Source organism: Callithrix jacchus, chromosome 5 (genome assembly GCF_049354715.1).
Source record: "Callithrix jacchus isolate 240 chromosome 5, calJac240_pri, whole genome shotgun sequence".
Taxonomy (NCBI): Eukaryota; Metazoa; Chordata; class Mammalia; order Primates; family Cebidae; genus Callithrix; species Callithrix jacchus.
The window spans coordinates 12,122,419-12,138,603 of NC_133506.1; the positions used below are offsets into that span (position 1 = coordinate 12,122,419).

A 16,185-nucleotide genomic window follows, 5' to 3' on the forward strand; every position below is an offset into this window, starting at 1 on the left:
AAGGCTTATGGAGGGGATAAAAGGTTCACCACAAGGTGATTTAATAGTCCTTCATATTAAATAAAGCCCAAATACTCAGATAATTCAAAATGAGTTTCAAACGTGCAACAACCCACACAAAACATGTAGTAACTCTTCTATTAATTCCTGAGGTTTAAATGGCTTAGCCACAATAAGCAGCACACACTTGTTTAAGTTCCATGAAGTAGTGAAGCTTTCATGGCAAGCCTGTTTTCTGGTTCTAGGAGAGCCACACAAGTAGGAAAGGGAGGAAGCAGAAGTAGGAAAAGAGAAGCCTTATTACTGCCACAGACCCCACATCATCCCATTAGAATTTGGACTTTGGGGTCCAAGCTGAGTAAGTTATTTTGTACTGCAACAGTTTCATGGGGGGAGAGAGGCAGGGCAAGAGCTGTTCTCAAAAGGAAATGCATCACCTTAAATGCTCTCATTATTACATGAAAAGAAATGGAAAAATTAACCCAACACTAAACACGATAACAAAGAAGGCTGAAAGAAGAATTTAATAAAAATAGCAACCAATGATGGAGAAAATGAAAAATCCGATCAATCCACCCAAGAGCCAGTTTCTGCACCGCAGATCAATTTGCCAGAAAACAATTTGCTGACAGTCAAATGCTCCCTCTGCCTTTGCAGCTGACAGCCTTGTCTCCACTTCATGGAGAAAACAAACAAATCAGTGAGTCATTCCAGGGCTTCCGCCCCACTAGCAGGCAGTCTGCTCTCCCCTGGTCCTGTGCTCCGTCCCCTTCTCTGTTACTTAGGATTGATTGTCCATGTTCCTAGCAAAGACTGGACTCCCCACCTGCACCCTCTGTCCCATCTCCTCTCAGTTACTCAAGGACTTCCATCATTATTTCCATCAGCACACAGACAAGCCTCCTTAGGCCCCTCATCCCTTCCCCAGCCACTGCCCCATTCCTCTGCATTCCTTTATAAGAAAGGTCACAGTAGATCCCACAGTGCCATCTCCAGCTCATCCTCCCATCTGCTCTTGAACCCACTGCAGTCAGAGTGAGCCCCATAGCTCCTCCTACACAGAAGACTCCTCTCCCCCACCGCTTTTCAATTCTAGAACAAAATTTCTACAAGGGAAGGAACTTGGTTTATTCACTGCTCAGAACCAAAAATAGTGATTGATAAATATTTGTTGAGTCAACATGATCTAATAAATATAGATGAAAGTAGAATATATTCCTACTCACCAAATATACAGGCACACACCTGTAATGCCAGCACTTTGGGAAACTGAGGTGGGCAAATGGCTTGAGCCCAGGAGTCTAAAAGCAGCATGGCCAACATGCTGAAACCCCATCTCTACAATAAAATATAAAAAATTTCAAAAAATTAGCCAAGCATGGTGGTGTGCACCTCTGATTCCAGCTACTCTGGAGGCTGAGCTGGGAGGATCACTTGAGCCTGGGAGGCAGAGGCTGCAGTGAGCTGTGATTGTACACTGTATCCACTCCAGCCTGGGTGAAAGAGTAAGACCCTGTCTCAAAAAGAACAAGGTGTTCATTAAAACAAGGTTTTAGTTCCAATCATTGGTGTGCAAAAAGCAAACAAGCAAAAATAATATTTTAGTAAATAGATACTATCTTAGCTTGGTTCACTGTAACAAAATACCATAGACTGGATGGCTGAAACAACAGACATTTATTTTCCCACAGTTCTGGAGGCTGGAAGTCCAAGATCAGGGTGCTGGAAGTCCAAGATAAGGGTTCTAGTATGATCAGGTTCTGATGGGGGCCCTCTTCCTGGTTGCATAGGGCATCTTCTCACTCTGTCCTCACTTGGTCTTTCTCTTTCCTGGGTGCACACATGTGGAAACAGAGTCCTCTGTCTTCCTTTTCTTTTTTTTTTTTTGAAATGGAGTTTCCCTCTTGTCACCCAGGCTGACATGCAGTGACTCCATCTCAGCTCACTGCAACCTCCGCCTCCTGGGTTCAAGCAATTCTTCAGCCTCAGCCTCCTGAGTAGCTGGGTTTACAGGCGCCTGCCACCATGCCCAGATAATTTTTGTATTTTTAGAGACGGGGTTCTGCCATGTTGGCCAGGCTGGTCTTAAACTCCTGATCTCATGATCCATCCGCCTCTGCCTCCCTAAGTGTTGGGATATAGGTGTGAGCCACCATGCCTGGCCTATCTTCCTCTTCTTATAAGGGCATTCTAGTTACTTCCCAAAGTTTCCATCGCCAAATACCATCATAGTGGGGGTTAGGGCTTCAGCATATGAAGGGATGGCAGCGGAGGACAGTGGAGGGAGAACACAGACATTTGGTCCATAGAAGAAGAGTAGAAAATTTGTTTAAAGTTTGGGTGCTTTTAAAACATATCTCTTACAACTATATTTAGAGGGTAGAAGGAAACAAATCCAGGAAGATTACACAGCAAATGTGATACTTGAATGTGGAGCTGGAAGTATACCAGGGATTTCACCCAGGTGGACAAAGATAGGGAGAATATTCAAAGCAGAGAGAACAATTCATACCAAAAAATAAATAAAGGGGCCAGGCATGGTGGCTCATTCCTGTAATCCCAGCACTGTGGGAGGCTGAAGTGGGCAAATCACCTGAGGTCAGAAGTTTCAGACTAGTCTGGCCAACATGGTGAAACCCCATCTCTACTAAAAATACAAAAATCAGCTGGGTGCTGTGGCAGGGGCCAATAACCCTAGGTACTCTTCAGGAGGCTGAGGCATTAGAATCGTTTGAACCCAGGAAGTGGAGGTTGCAGTTAGCTGAGATTGCCTGGGCCACAGAGTGAGACTTTGTCTCAAAAAGAAGAAAACGAAAAGATGAAAGGGTAAGTGTGGTATCACATAGCACATCAACCCAAAATTCATTGGCATTCAACACTAAATAATTGATTTTCACTTATGCATCCTCATGTTGCCTGGAATTGGGCCAACATAGACTGAGTTTGGCAGGCTTGAATCTGAACTGCAGGTTGGATCCAGGAGTGTTTTATCCCCTTTGGACCAAGAGCTATCTAAGGCAGGCTCTTTCCATGATGGAGGCAGAAGAACAAGAAGGCAAGCACATTTCAAGCCTCTGGACACCCTGCGTCCACTAACATGACAGTGGCCAGCATAATTTACATGGACAAGTTCAACACTAATGGGTTGGAAAAGTATATTCCTCACTCACAAAAGCTTAAACTTTATTCCTGAACAATAAACTCTATCTCGGTGGGGTGGTGAGCACCTGTAGTTCCAGCTACTCAGGAGGCTGAGGCAGGAGGATTACTGGCACATAGGAGTCTGAGACCAGCTGGGCAACACAGTGAGACCACATCTCAGAAAAATAAATAAATAAAATAATAATAAAACCCAACTCTTTAAAGTGTGTTTGGGGACTAACATGAACATATATAACTTCTGTTTTTCATTTCCTTTCTATATGCATTTCCCTTGTTTATTTTTGTTTCTTTTTCTTTCTTTTTTTTTTTTTTTTTTTTTTAGACAGGGTCTCACACTGTGGCCCAGGCTGGAGTACAATGGCGTGATCTTGGCTCACTGCAAACTCCACCTCTCAGTTGAAGCAATTCTACCTCCTCAGCTTCCCCAGTAGTTGGGGTTACAGGCGCCCACCACCATGCCCGGCTAATTTTTGTATTTTTAGTAGAGATGGGATTTCAAAATGTTGACCAGGCTGGTCTCGAATTCCTGACCTCAGGTGATCCACCCGCCCTGGCCTCCCAAAGTGCTGGGATTATAGGTAGGAGCCACTGCACCTGGCCCCCTTGTTTCTTTTATGAGATAAGCATATACATCTACAAAAGGAAATACAGGGGAGGCTCAGGAAAAAAGAAAGTCTTTTGTACTCACAGGTCCTAGAAACAGAAGGCATGGCAAGCCATGAAAGGCCACATGGTAGAGATACCAGAGTGGTCAGGCAGCAAAAGACACGAGGAGAAAGCCAAACTAGAGCCTTCACTGGGGCTTCAGTGGGAAAGACAGGACAGCGCAGGGTAAACAGTTTAGGATGAGCTCATTTGCATAACTTTGTTGGTCTTTGTTCTATAGGAGTGATCTCTAGTTGCCCAGTACCTGGCTCTGGGATGATTAAGGCAGAGGAATGTTGCTTCCTGGGCTGCATGGGCCAGATAGGGGAGGTCTGGCTTAGGATTGGTTTTTTTTCATATCAAAGGCATGTTCCTAGCTGGGTCCCTTACTATCACTAAGAATTGGCTGGCCCAGGGAGGAGCAGTCTCTCTCTAGCTAAAAAGGTTTTTCAAGATCAAAATACACAGGTAACTTAAAAATACATACAGTACGTCCCTTAAAAACAAGAGTAAACATTATTCAACCAACATCAGCCATGTGTGGCTACTGAGCACTTAAAATGTGACAGGTGTGATTGAGGAATTAAATTTTAGTTTTATTTAAATTTTGTTAATGTAAATTTAAAGAGCACATGTGGCTTATAGCTATGAAACATGCAGCTGTGAGCACTATAGTAAAAACTGACATTTTGGTCTGTGGATTCCTTTTATTTAATCAGTTCTGAAACTAGTTTTCTACATTTATATATTTGTTCTATTGTAAATTTTAGGGTTTATTTTGATAATGTACTTTTTCCTTGTGAAGTTTAGAAACGGCCAAGGGGGTCATGTGAGCCAAATTAAATCAATTCCTGGACAAAAACGACTTCCCTGACCACCTCAAGCTTCTTGCCAGTGTGTACCCCGGGACAAGAAAGGCTGGGAGAAGCTATGGACAAATTAAGATAAATCTGGCAACATCTTTAGAAAAGTAACCCAAAGCAAATCCCTCCTGATGGTCAACATCAGATGGTCACACAGAAAGGTTATTTTCCTGTAAGCAATCTTGCATTATTGTTCCATATAATTTGCACTTACAAATTCCACAAATATTAAGCAAGTACCTTTCTACTGGGAAGGAATGTAACAATTCCAACAAATAAACATAAAGGCAGTGTATACATAAGAATGCTTCTATACAATTTTTTGAGCACCAAAATCTTAGAAAGTTGAGAAATCCAATGAAATATGTCATTCTTATTCTAATTTCTTTTGTCTGTTCTTAAGAGAAGGAAAAGATGTAGCAGAAAGCAAGAAAATTGTTCAACAGAATTATTGCAACTGACATAGTTTCTTATAAAGAATGTATTGAAAGAGAAAACCTTGCCTTGGCAAAGTATATTACACAATAAAAAAGAAGAATTTCAAAGATAATAAAGATACTTTCTCACAGATATCTAACTGGAAAAAAAATTATCAACTTTCTAAACTTTTCTATCATAAGTTCACATATTTCTCTGGTTCATTTATAAAGGGAAAATAACTTTAGACTATTCTAAGCTGAATACATCAACATTCACATAGGTAACCAGAAACATGGGGTCTTAAGTCAATTACAGGCATAGCTGGGTTCCTTATCCAGATAAGACAGTTAAAAAAGACTGACTTTAAAAATTGTTAGAATATGCTTCCTCCCCACTTTGTCTCTGGAGGTTCTTTGTAAAAGCCAGGGTTTCACAATTAACTTTACAGCAATGAAAAAGCTTTAATCATTCACTAAAACGAATGCCATTTTCACTTATTAAGTTGGTAAATGATTAGAAAAAAACTGACAATATCATGCTGGGAGATTCAAAGCACGCTTTTGTGGGAGTGTAAATTGGTGCAACCACTTTGACTACATGCCTCAAAAACTTAAAAACATGCCCATCGGGCCTGGCACAGTGGCTCATGCCTGTAATCCCAGCACTTTGGGAGGCCAAGGTGGGTAGATCACAAGGTCAGGAATTCAAGACCAGCCTGGCCAACATGATGAAACCCGTCTCTACCAAAAATACAAAAATTAGCCTAGTGTTTGTAGTCTCAGCTACTCGGGAAGCTGAGGCAGGAGAATCACTTGAACTGGAGAGGTAGAGGTTGCAGTGAGCCAAGATCATGCCACGGCACTCTAGCCTGGGTGAGAAAGCAAGACTCCATCTCAAAAACAAAACAAAGCAAAACAAAACCATGCACATCTGACAACTTATTTAGCTATAGGGATGTTCTTCCCAGCTATGTGATGGAATACTATGCAGCCACTAAAATATTATTGCAGAATATAGGGTGGAGGCGGAGTTTAGCTAAAAAATTATGATTGCATTTAGGCAAGGAAAAATTATATGTACATAAAAAAGTAATGTGAATGGGGTAGAATTATGAATATTTTATTTTCTTATCTATATTTTAGATATTTTCTTTTATGCTGATTTTCTTTAGCCTTATCTACATATTCCAATATATCTATTGAATATGTATTGCTTTTACAAGAAAAAATAACTTCAATGATTATAAAAAGGAGGAAAGGTGAAGCAAGTGTTTTAAATACTGCAACTTGAGGCTGTGAAAGCTCTCAGAATCAAAATGAAGTCACCTATGTTAAAAATCCCAACAGCCAGAAGAGGCCTTGAAGAGAGGCTTGTCATGCAGAAAAACTATCACAAAAGACTGCAAAACTCACAGCCTTGCACAAAATCCATCTCTACCTTACACAAAAAGTACCTCTACAAAGACATCTGCCCATCAACTGCCTGTCCAACCTCAAACTGGTACTACCCTTGTTATTGATCCTTGTAGTCAAGGATAATTATCCCCAAAACAATTATGTAACCCTCCTTGTTTTTCCTCTAAAAAACCCTTGTCTTCCTTTACCTTCCTGAATAGGCACATAGTGTATTATAGCACATGCATTTCCATTGCAATGCCTATTCCCAAATAAATATCATTTTCCTTTCAAAATGTTTGTTATTTAGGTTGACAAGGCCCGGCTGCCAGCTCCGTGATGGTTGCCATCTGTTGCTTTATTATAACAAACTGCATTTTACTCTAGCCAGGCTGGGTAGCTTTCTTTATCTTGCCATCTCTAACCCAACACTCTAACCCAAACTTTGTATTATCTGGCATCTGGAGATATTTTTTAGCCAAAGAAGATATATCCACACGTTGATTTGTGATATTTCAGCACCACCACCTGCATCACCAAAGACTTTAAAACATGTAGAAATAAATTCAAATCTGCAACATCTAGAATGGTTGAGACACACTGTATAAAGAACAGAAATTTATTTCTCACAGTCCTGGAGGCTGGGAAGTCCAAAATCAAGATGCTAGCATGTTTGGTGTCGGTGAGGGCTGCTCTGTCCTTCCAAGATGGCACCTTGATGCCGTACCCTGTAGAGGGGAGAAACACCATGTCCTCACATGGCAGGAAGCAGAAGGGCAAGAGGGCCAAATGCTGCTGTGCAAAGCCTCTTTTAAAAGGGGCTGAATCTCAATCACAAAGAAAGAATCCTAGTGACTGAATTACCTCTTAAAGCCTCCACTTCCTAATACTATCCCATAGGCCACTGAATTTCAATGCCTGGGCCTGGTGAGGTGGCTCATGCCTGTAATCTGAACACTTTGGGAGGCTGAGGTAGGTGGATTACCTGAGATCAGGAGTTCAAGACCAGCCTGGCCAACATGGTGAAACCCTGACTCTACTAAAAATACAAAAATTAGCCAGATGTGGTGGCATGCGCCTATAATCTCAGCTACTTGGGAGGCCCAGGCAGAAAAATCACTTGAAACTGGGAGGCGGAGGTTGCAGTGAGCCAAGATTGTGTCACTGCACTCTAGCCTGGGGAACAGAGCAAAACTCCATCTGGAAAAAAAAAATTTCAGTGCCTGGATTTTGGAGGTGACACATTCAAGCCATAGCACCATTTTATATTATTTGTATATTAGGGTTAAATAGGGCCACCTTATCATCTCAGACAAACCATTTCTAAGAAGGTAGAGGCTTGCATGTGAGGTCTGAGCCACAGGTATGACACTCCTCTGTCATGTGCAAATTGTTACTTCCTTATGATATGATCCCACAGGCCTGGAGAGCTGCATGCATTTGGCACACATGAAAGTTTCTGCCTCCTCCCTCAGCCCATTTGAGCTTCCAGTGCTCATTCTACCCTTTGCAGTCTCAAGATGCTTCTCCTGGGCAGAAAAATCAAAGGCAAAATATGAACAAGTATAAGTCAGAATTTTCAGAGTAACTTTCCAGATTGCTTTAAATGGCAGCATTTCCAATCCTAGTTTGTCTCATTTTCTATATTCAATAAAAGAACAAGAACAACAACAACACAAAAGAACACTACTGTGTATGAGCTTTGATGCCACCTCTGACCATTTTTACTTTCATATTGTTAATTTTGCCATTTGATTTTGCTTCCACTATATGCTATTAACTTCTTTTCAGATGTCACTCATTTAAAAACATGGAGGGATTTTCTATTGCTGTCCCAGTCAGGCAATTATCACTTACCCAAAGCCAGCCCTGCTCTCAGTTCAGCCTTGGCATGACATCCTATTCAAAGAAATAAAAGTCCATTAGAAGATGAAAACCATTAAACTCTTTGCCTGTCTCTTAAGAAAATACCACAGGATGAGTAAACAAAGCTGAAAACAAGACAGAGAATAGAAGTTGGTACAGAGCTAGAATTTTAACGTGACACACCAATAGCAAGTGTCTTGAACACCAAGGGTATGGAGGGAAAGACCCATGTGGTCAGGACAGCAGGCCTGGAAGCTGACCTGGCTGGCAATAGTCAAAGTGACAAGATGAAGTTATAGCTGAGGGAGAAGGCTCAGGGGGCCTCAGGATGTGGCCATCCTAATGAAGAACAATCACATGTAGAGTGAAGGCAGTGCTCTAAGAGGGTGCACTGCCTTCTTCCTAGAACACTGTGTGAGGGATCCCAGCTACACAAGGTCAGGAGTCACATGAACACTGCTCAAAGGTGTGCCTTGCAAACCCAGCATCTGAGAATATGGACCTACAAAATACATTGATGAAGGAGTGGCCCATTTTACATAATGTACATTTACACAGTTAATGCACTTGACACATTTTCACACTTTTATTTCAAAAACATCTTGAATTACATGCAAACTTTCAGGAACTCATCACAAACAAGGTCCATTCATGGTGTAGTTGGAAATAACCACCATGTGATGATAGCATAAGCAAATTGAGTTTTCATTAGCGGAAATGGGAAGAAAACTGAAGAGAAAACATGCTTCCTTTATAAATCCTTCTTTATTTTATTGTCCCTACCCCCAACCAATTCCCAGGGCCAAGTAAAGAGCTGGGAGTAAAAAGTTACAGCACTGAAGATAGATTTGAGAGACATCTGGGTTCCTCAGCTGCTGAAACAGGACCCAGTTTTCTACAAAGGAGCATTTGCCTGCCAAAGGATTTTGGGAATACAAGTGTATGTTCATGCATGTGTATCCATGATGAACAAGTCCCTTTCTCAGGCTCAAGGCCCCTGGAGCAAACCCCTTCTCCATGGACCACCACGGTTACCACTGTGGAGGTTCTGGAAGCTTCAGGATGACCCGGGATCTTCCACCCAACCACCCCCCCAGCCAGGTAGTGCCCCAAGTAGAAGTAAGAACACCCTTTCTTCCATCCTTTGTTTCCCTAGAATTTCAGCAGCTTCTAGGGTTCATGTATTACAACTCTTTACATTTTTAATATCCACACACGTGCAGGTGTGGTAATGGATTAATTACCATGAGCAACTGGGGCTTCACCCCACCCAGAACATTCTAGGAGCTAGCACCAGGTCATCCAGCCACAAGAGTGGGGAGTTGGAGCATTTTTCCACAGACTGACTCTCTCCCATTGGGGAGAACTGCCCTGGGACCCCTGAGTCCACACATTTTGGGGGTGCTCCTGGGGAGAAGGGTGTGGCAAGCTCAGATGATGCCAGAAAAAGTCCTCAAGCAGAGAAGAGAGAGGCTGGCATCAGGGTGGAAAGGTGTCAGCATTCTAGAAGCCTTTGTTACAGGCGAACTCAGATGGGCAAGGTATCAAAAGCATCCGCCACAACTCTCTTGGGAGGTGCACAAAATCTCCTGAGTAAACATTCGAATTATTTCCTGGATATGGAAGCAAAGCAAAATATTTTATATAAAGATGATGATTCTTCACAAATGTATTCTTAAATGCAATGTCATTTCAATAAAAAAAATTCCAACCATAGGTATCATGGAATTTGACATGATTACAAAGTTAATCTGGAAAGAGAAATAAGAGTATCGCGCTGGGCACAGTGGCTCATGCCTGTAATCCCAGCACTTTGGGAGGCCGAGTCAGGTGGATCACTTGCAGTCAGGAGTTCGAGACCAGCCTGAGCAACATGGTGAAACTCAGTCTCTACTAAAAATGCAAAAATTAGCTGGGCATAGTGGTATATGCCTGTAATATATTTCATATATATATATATATATATATATACACACACACACACACACACATACATACATCTGACATATATATCAGAAAATATTCTGAATCTAAGAGAAAGTAATGGACAAAATGAGTCCTACCAGGCACTGAAGTGCATTATTAAGCATTTACCCACCTCATGGGTCTATTAAAGCATGAGAGGAAAAGCCTCTCCCCACATGGCACCCCCTGCCCCCACCCTTGGTTGTATCAATTGGAATCACACTGATATGCCTTATGCATAATCTACATAAAAAGAAAACCTTTTTGGCACACTCCAAGGAAGGGGCTGAATGAAGGTAGCTGCTGATCGTTCACCGGTGTCGGGGACCAGAAAATTACAATTGCCTCAGGAACTGCCAGTAAAGACATAGGAAGGTTCGGGTTTCCAGAAAAATAAAATCAGAAGCCAAGTCCGGTGTGGGAACAAAGAAGATCAGAGAAAATCAGACAGTCCATAAAAGCTGCAATGCAGAGGACAGCCAGTGGAGGAGGGCCCACGTGCTGCACAGGTTCCAGGTGACACTGACATTGTCTTGGGTGGCTGAGACCCCTCACACTCAGCTAGACAGTTAGACATGGCTAGAAAGAGAAAAGGAAATTTTTTGTAGATACCAAAGGGAAAATAGGAAGAAGAGCAACATGAGTGGATGGGAGAGGAAGCCACATTCAGAATATAATTTAACTGATTTTCCTGGGCACAGCACTCAGGCTCTCCTCCCAAGGAATTTATAGTCTAGTTAAAGACCAACAGGGCTTTAAATAATTTTTTTTTTGAGATGGAATCTCGCTCTGTTGCTCAGGCTGGAGTGCAGTGGTGCAATCTTGGATCACTGCAACCTCTGCCTCCTGAGTTCAAGCAATTCTCCTGCCTCAGCCTCCCAAGTAACTGGGATTACAGCACTCTCCACCATGCGCAGCTAATTTTTGTATTTTTAGTAAAGTAGTAGAGATGGGGTTTCACCATGTTGGCCAGGCTGGTCTCAAACTCCTGACCTCAGGTGATCCACCTGCCTTGGCCTCCAAAAGTGCTGGGATTACAGATGTGTGCCACTGCGCCTGGCCAATAATAAATTTTTAAATAATAAAGCAGTTTAAAATGGAACTGGATAATACAAGCCAGTTGCTGCTGGAGCTAGAAGGAAGGCAGCTGACTTCTGATGGGAAGATATGGAAGGATTTCAGAGAAAAGGACACATCAGAACTAGAACTCCACAGAAGATAAGTAGGGTCAAGAAATTCAGGGCTGAGAGAATTACTTAAGTGGACCTTCAGCAAGGCAATTAAAGGAGGACAAGTGGTCCTGCAGGGCTTCCACCCAGGGAGATGCAAAGAGAAAGAGAGAGAGAGAGACATCATTAGAAACGTTTCACAGAGACCTTGACTGCAAACTTTAACTGCAGATATTGAAGTCTAGCCATATGCTTTTACAGGGTGAAGAGATATGAATCATTCTGTGCAGCAACAGTACAATAGTTTCTCCTTAATTTTAGGGAAAACGTTCCTCATGCCTAAGAGAAGACCACACAAACAGGTTGGCTGTTGTCTTCTTCTGTCTGAATTGCTATGCCATGTGATGTCTCAAACTGCTACAGCCCGCAATGCCAGCTTGGGTAGGGAATAGTAGAAAGAGGGAAGAAACAACGTCTGTGAGGACATGAATATACCATTGAATGTACCCCAACCCGAAGAGGACCCTCTAGTATTAGAGTTCAAAACAACCTCCCTAATGCCCACCCTCTCCTCCAGCTCCTGCCTACTACTCTGCTCCCTGCAGGGTAAAACTCAGGAAGTGTCGCCTCTACTCCCTCACCTTCTACTCCCCCTTCAATTTGCTTCTGCCCTCACCAGTCCATTGAAATGTCTCTCAAGTCCCCAGAAACCTCCATGTCACAAAATCCAGTGAGCACTCCCCTGTCTTCACACGACTTGGCCTCTCAATAGCTGGCTCTGCCTTCTCGAAACACCCTCTTCTTAGCTTACAGGACCCTCTGTCATTTCCCTCCTACTTCGCTGGCTGTCCCTTCTCAGTCTCTTCCTCCGGTTCAAATGTGGTCCTGGCCCAGCAGCATCAGCATCACCTAGGAACTTGTTAGCAATGCAGGTGCTTGGACCTGATCCCAGACCTGCTGAATCAAATCCTGGGGTGGGAGGGGTGAGGCAGCAATCTGTGTTTTATCTGGTCTTCCAGGTGATGCACACTAGAGATTGAGAACAACCCGTCTGAAACTGTTGGCGTTCCTCATGATAAAGTCCTGATTCCTTTCTTTTCTCTGGCTACATTTCCTCCCACGATGACTTCATCTAAGCCCGTGACTGGAAATCGTCTATATGCTGACAACTTCTAAATGTGTATCTTCGGCACCCATCTGGGGATTACACAGCCATCTCAAATTTAACATGTCCAAATGGAAGGAAGGAACTCCAGATGTTCCCTCTAAAATCTGGTCGCCATCCATTTTTCACCATTTAAGAAAATAGCTCCACTATCCCCCCAATTGTTCATTAAAAAAACTGAAGTCATCCATGATTCCTCCTTTTCCCCAACTCCTTACCTCATTGGCAATAGTATATCTAGTGGGTCTATCTCTAAAGTGTCATCAATTTGTCCTCTACTACCACCATAGGCCCGGCCACAATTTCCTCTCCCCAGCCTACTGCAAAAGCCTCCACCCAGGTACTGCTAATGCCCACAAAACAACCAGAGTGGACTTTTAAGAAGGTAACTCAGGCTATGCATGGTGGCTCATGCTTGTGATCTCAGCACTTTGAGAGGCCAAGGTAAGTGGATTGCTTGAGCTCATGAGTTCAATACCAACCTGGACAACATCTCTAAAAAATATACAGAGTTAGCCAGGTGTCGTGGCTCACACCTGTGGTCCCAGCTACTCAAGAAGCTGAGGTAAGAGGATAGCTTAAGCCCAGGAGACAGAGGTTGTAGTGACCAAGATCACCCCACAGCACTCCAGTTTTGGCAACAGAGGGAGACTCTGTCTCAAAAAAAAAAAAAAAAAGGAAGAAGGAGGAGGAGAAGGAAGAAAATTGTGTGGCATCATTCCCCTTCAAGGGCTTTGACCTCCGAGGACAAACCCTATACCCCTCAGTCTGGAAAATGACCTTCACTATTTACAGTGGGATATGAGTAGTTGTCATGGGAGAGGCAATGGGAGTGAGTTTGGAATGAGGAATCATGCAGGGCCCTTTGCAATAGCCACTTCCTGTTGGTTACCCACCCTTGGAGTGGTTCATGAGGTCAATGAAAAAACTCCTCCAAGAATCCACAGGTAAGACCATCATTGTGGCAGATTTTTAAAATGGCAACAATGTCTTTGATACTCCTCCCATTGCGAAGTGGGCTCCGTGTCCTCTACCCTTGAATTTGGGAGCTATATGACTTTTTTTTTTTTTTGAGACATAGTCTCATGCCTGGAATTACAGGTGTGAGCCACTGCACCTGGCTGTCAACATTCTTAAACCTCTTTCCTTACATGCTTCCCAAACCTTCTTAAATGGTACCATCTCAGCTCACTCCAACCTCCACCTCCTGGGTTCAAGTGATTCTCCTGCCTCAACCTTCTTTGTAGCTGGGATTACAGGTGTGCACTACCATGCCTGGTTAATTTTTGTATTTTTAGTAGAGACAGGGTTTCACCATGTTGCCCAGGCTGGTCTTGAACTCCTGACCTCAGGTGATCCACCCACCTCAGCCTCCCAAAGTGCTGGGATTACAGGCACGAGCCACCACATCCAGCCAGGGAACTACATAACTATCAGGTCAAGAGCATACAGTGGAAACGATGCTACATGACTTCCGAGCCCAGGTGGGAAGTGGCATTGCAGCTTGTTTGCTGAAACTCTCACACTTGGAGTCCTGAACCACCATGGAAGAAGTCCCTCCAAGCTGAAACCACCATGCCATGAGGAAACCGGGCTACACAGTGAAGCCAGAGGTAGGCACCCCAGTTAGTACATCTGATCAAGTCCTCCCAGCCCAGGTATCACTCATGCAAGTGCATAGGCTTCGGATGACTGCAACTCCCAGCTACAAAGCACCTATAGACTTAGAGTCTTTTCAACTGACACCCCAATCATGGGGCAGAATTAAGTCCCCACTGTGTCTTTCCAGCTCCCTGGCTTAAACAATCCATTGGCATAATAAAATGGTAGTTGTTTTAAACCACCTAAGTTGTAGGGTATTTGCAGAATATCAGTAATAACCAGAATAGGGCATAAGAACCTAATTCCTCCCCTCCAAGAAATCCCAGGGTATTTGAGCCCCTTCCTGATGGGAGGAAAGCAGTCAACCAGAACATATGATTATTTTGAGGAAAAGAGGGGTTTTAGCATCTTGGAACCAAGCTTTACAGGGCCCCTTCTGTCAGCAGGAAGCCAGCCCCTTGCCTAGGCTGATCTAGTCACCCACTTCCAGCCCCACCCTGGCCCAGTCCTCCTTGCAGCCCCTGAGCCTCTAGGAGACTCAAAGAGATACTGTGTGGCCTGAGTTCATCTCCCAGTGAGCCGTCTGAGAAAAGGAGGTAAGGTTCTGAACGCGATGTCAACCTAAGCATTACATAAGACTGATAGGATGTAAAACAGCCTCACTGCCTAGTGCTCATTCCAATTGGCTGCAATCCAGTCCTCCCTGTTACACTGAGTCAGCTCCCTCCAAAGTCGATGCTTTCCAGGCCTCTCATTGCCCTTTCCCAGCAGATCTTTCAAGTGCTCACCCACACTCACATAAACATGGCCCAGGCACTGTTTTACAGCAGCTCTCCTCTGTGCATTCTCCTGGCTTCTCCAGTCACTTGTCCCCCTCACCCCCAACTTGAGTGATAATGATTGGTCCTGAGATGCAAATATGTTTACAATCAATGGAGCAGCAGTTTTTTTGTTTTTTTTTTTAAGAGAGAAAGAGAGTGAGACAGGGTCTTGCTCTGTAGCCCTATGACCCAGGCTGGAGTGCAGTGGCCGATTACAGCTAACTGTAGCCTCTACCTCCTGGGATCAAGCAAACCTCCCACCTCAGCCTCCCCAGCAGCTGGGACTACAGGCCTATGCCACCGCTCTCAGCTATTTTTTTTTTTTTTTTTTTTGGAGAGATAGGGTCTCACTGTGTTGCCCACTCTGGTCTCAAACTCCTGAGCTCAAGCGATCTTCCCGCCTTGGTCTCTCAAAGTGCTGGGATTTCAGGTGTGGGCCACTGCATCCAGTTGTCAACATTCTTAAATCTCTTTCCTTACATGCTTCCTAAACCTCTCACCCGAAACGAGGATACTAGATGTCCTATTTTCCCCAGGGCAGGCCTGGTTTATGCCCATTTCACTCTTAAAAGTCCCCAATTTGGGTAATAATTTATAAGATTCCCCCTCCAATTCCTGTCCTTCTATCACGTCATCCCTTGCCCTCCTTTGAAATGAGACAAACCTCTGCCAAAGTTGTCAGCAGGAATCCTGGGCAAGAACACACCACCTTGTTTCATAGAAGATATCTCAGGTAATCTCAGGAGAGCTTTTTAAACGGAGTTCATTTTTCTCATTTGTTAATATCACCACCTAAATCATCTTTTTTGCCTAAAGAAGGAGAAAGTGAATGAATGAACAGGTGATGGCCAGTGTCCTTTCTAGGCCTCAAAATTTAAGAGTTTATGTGAAAATACATAAATATTGATCTCAATCCAGGGTAAGCAACATTTTTGTTTTCCTCTTTAGAAATTTCTGGGGTGCCAAAGTTCCAGAAATTGCTTCCTCATTCCCCTTCATTTTCTCGAGTTCCCCATTATGTAACGGGGAGCTGGAGCTTTGGGCCGAATTTCCAATTAAAGATGATTTTTACAGTCAATGAGCCACGTCAGGGAGCGATGGCACCCGGAGGCG

General features: G+C 43.5%; 1 pseudogene across 1 annotated transcript in view; it reads right to left on the bottom strand.

The window, feature by feature from the left end:
* The window catches only part of LOC118153470 (small ribosomal subunit protein eS4, X isoform-like), a 65,421-nt pseudogene that overhangs the window by 48,287 nt on the left and 949 nt on the right, over window positions 1-16,185 (bottom strand). The window contains exons 2-4 of the transcript XR_013535109.1: window positions 15,737-15,882; window positions 8,342-8,383; window positions 7,115-7,212 (exon numbers count right to left, since the gene is read on the bottom strand). The product of XR_013535109.1 is annotated as a small ribosomal subunit protein eS4, X isoform-like (transcript). The remainder of the gene's footprint in view (window positions 1-7,114; window positions 7,213-8,341; window positions 8,384-15,736; window positions 15,883-16,185) is intronic.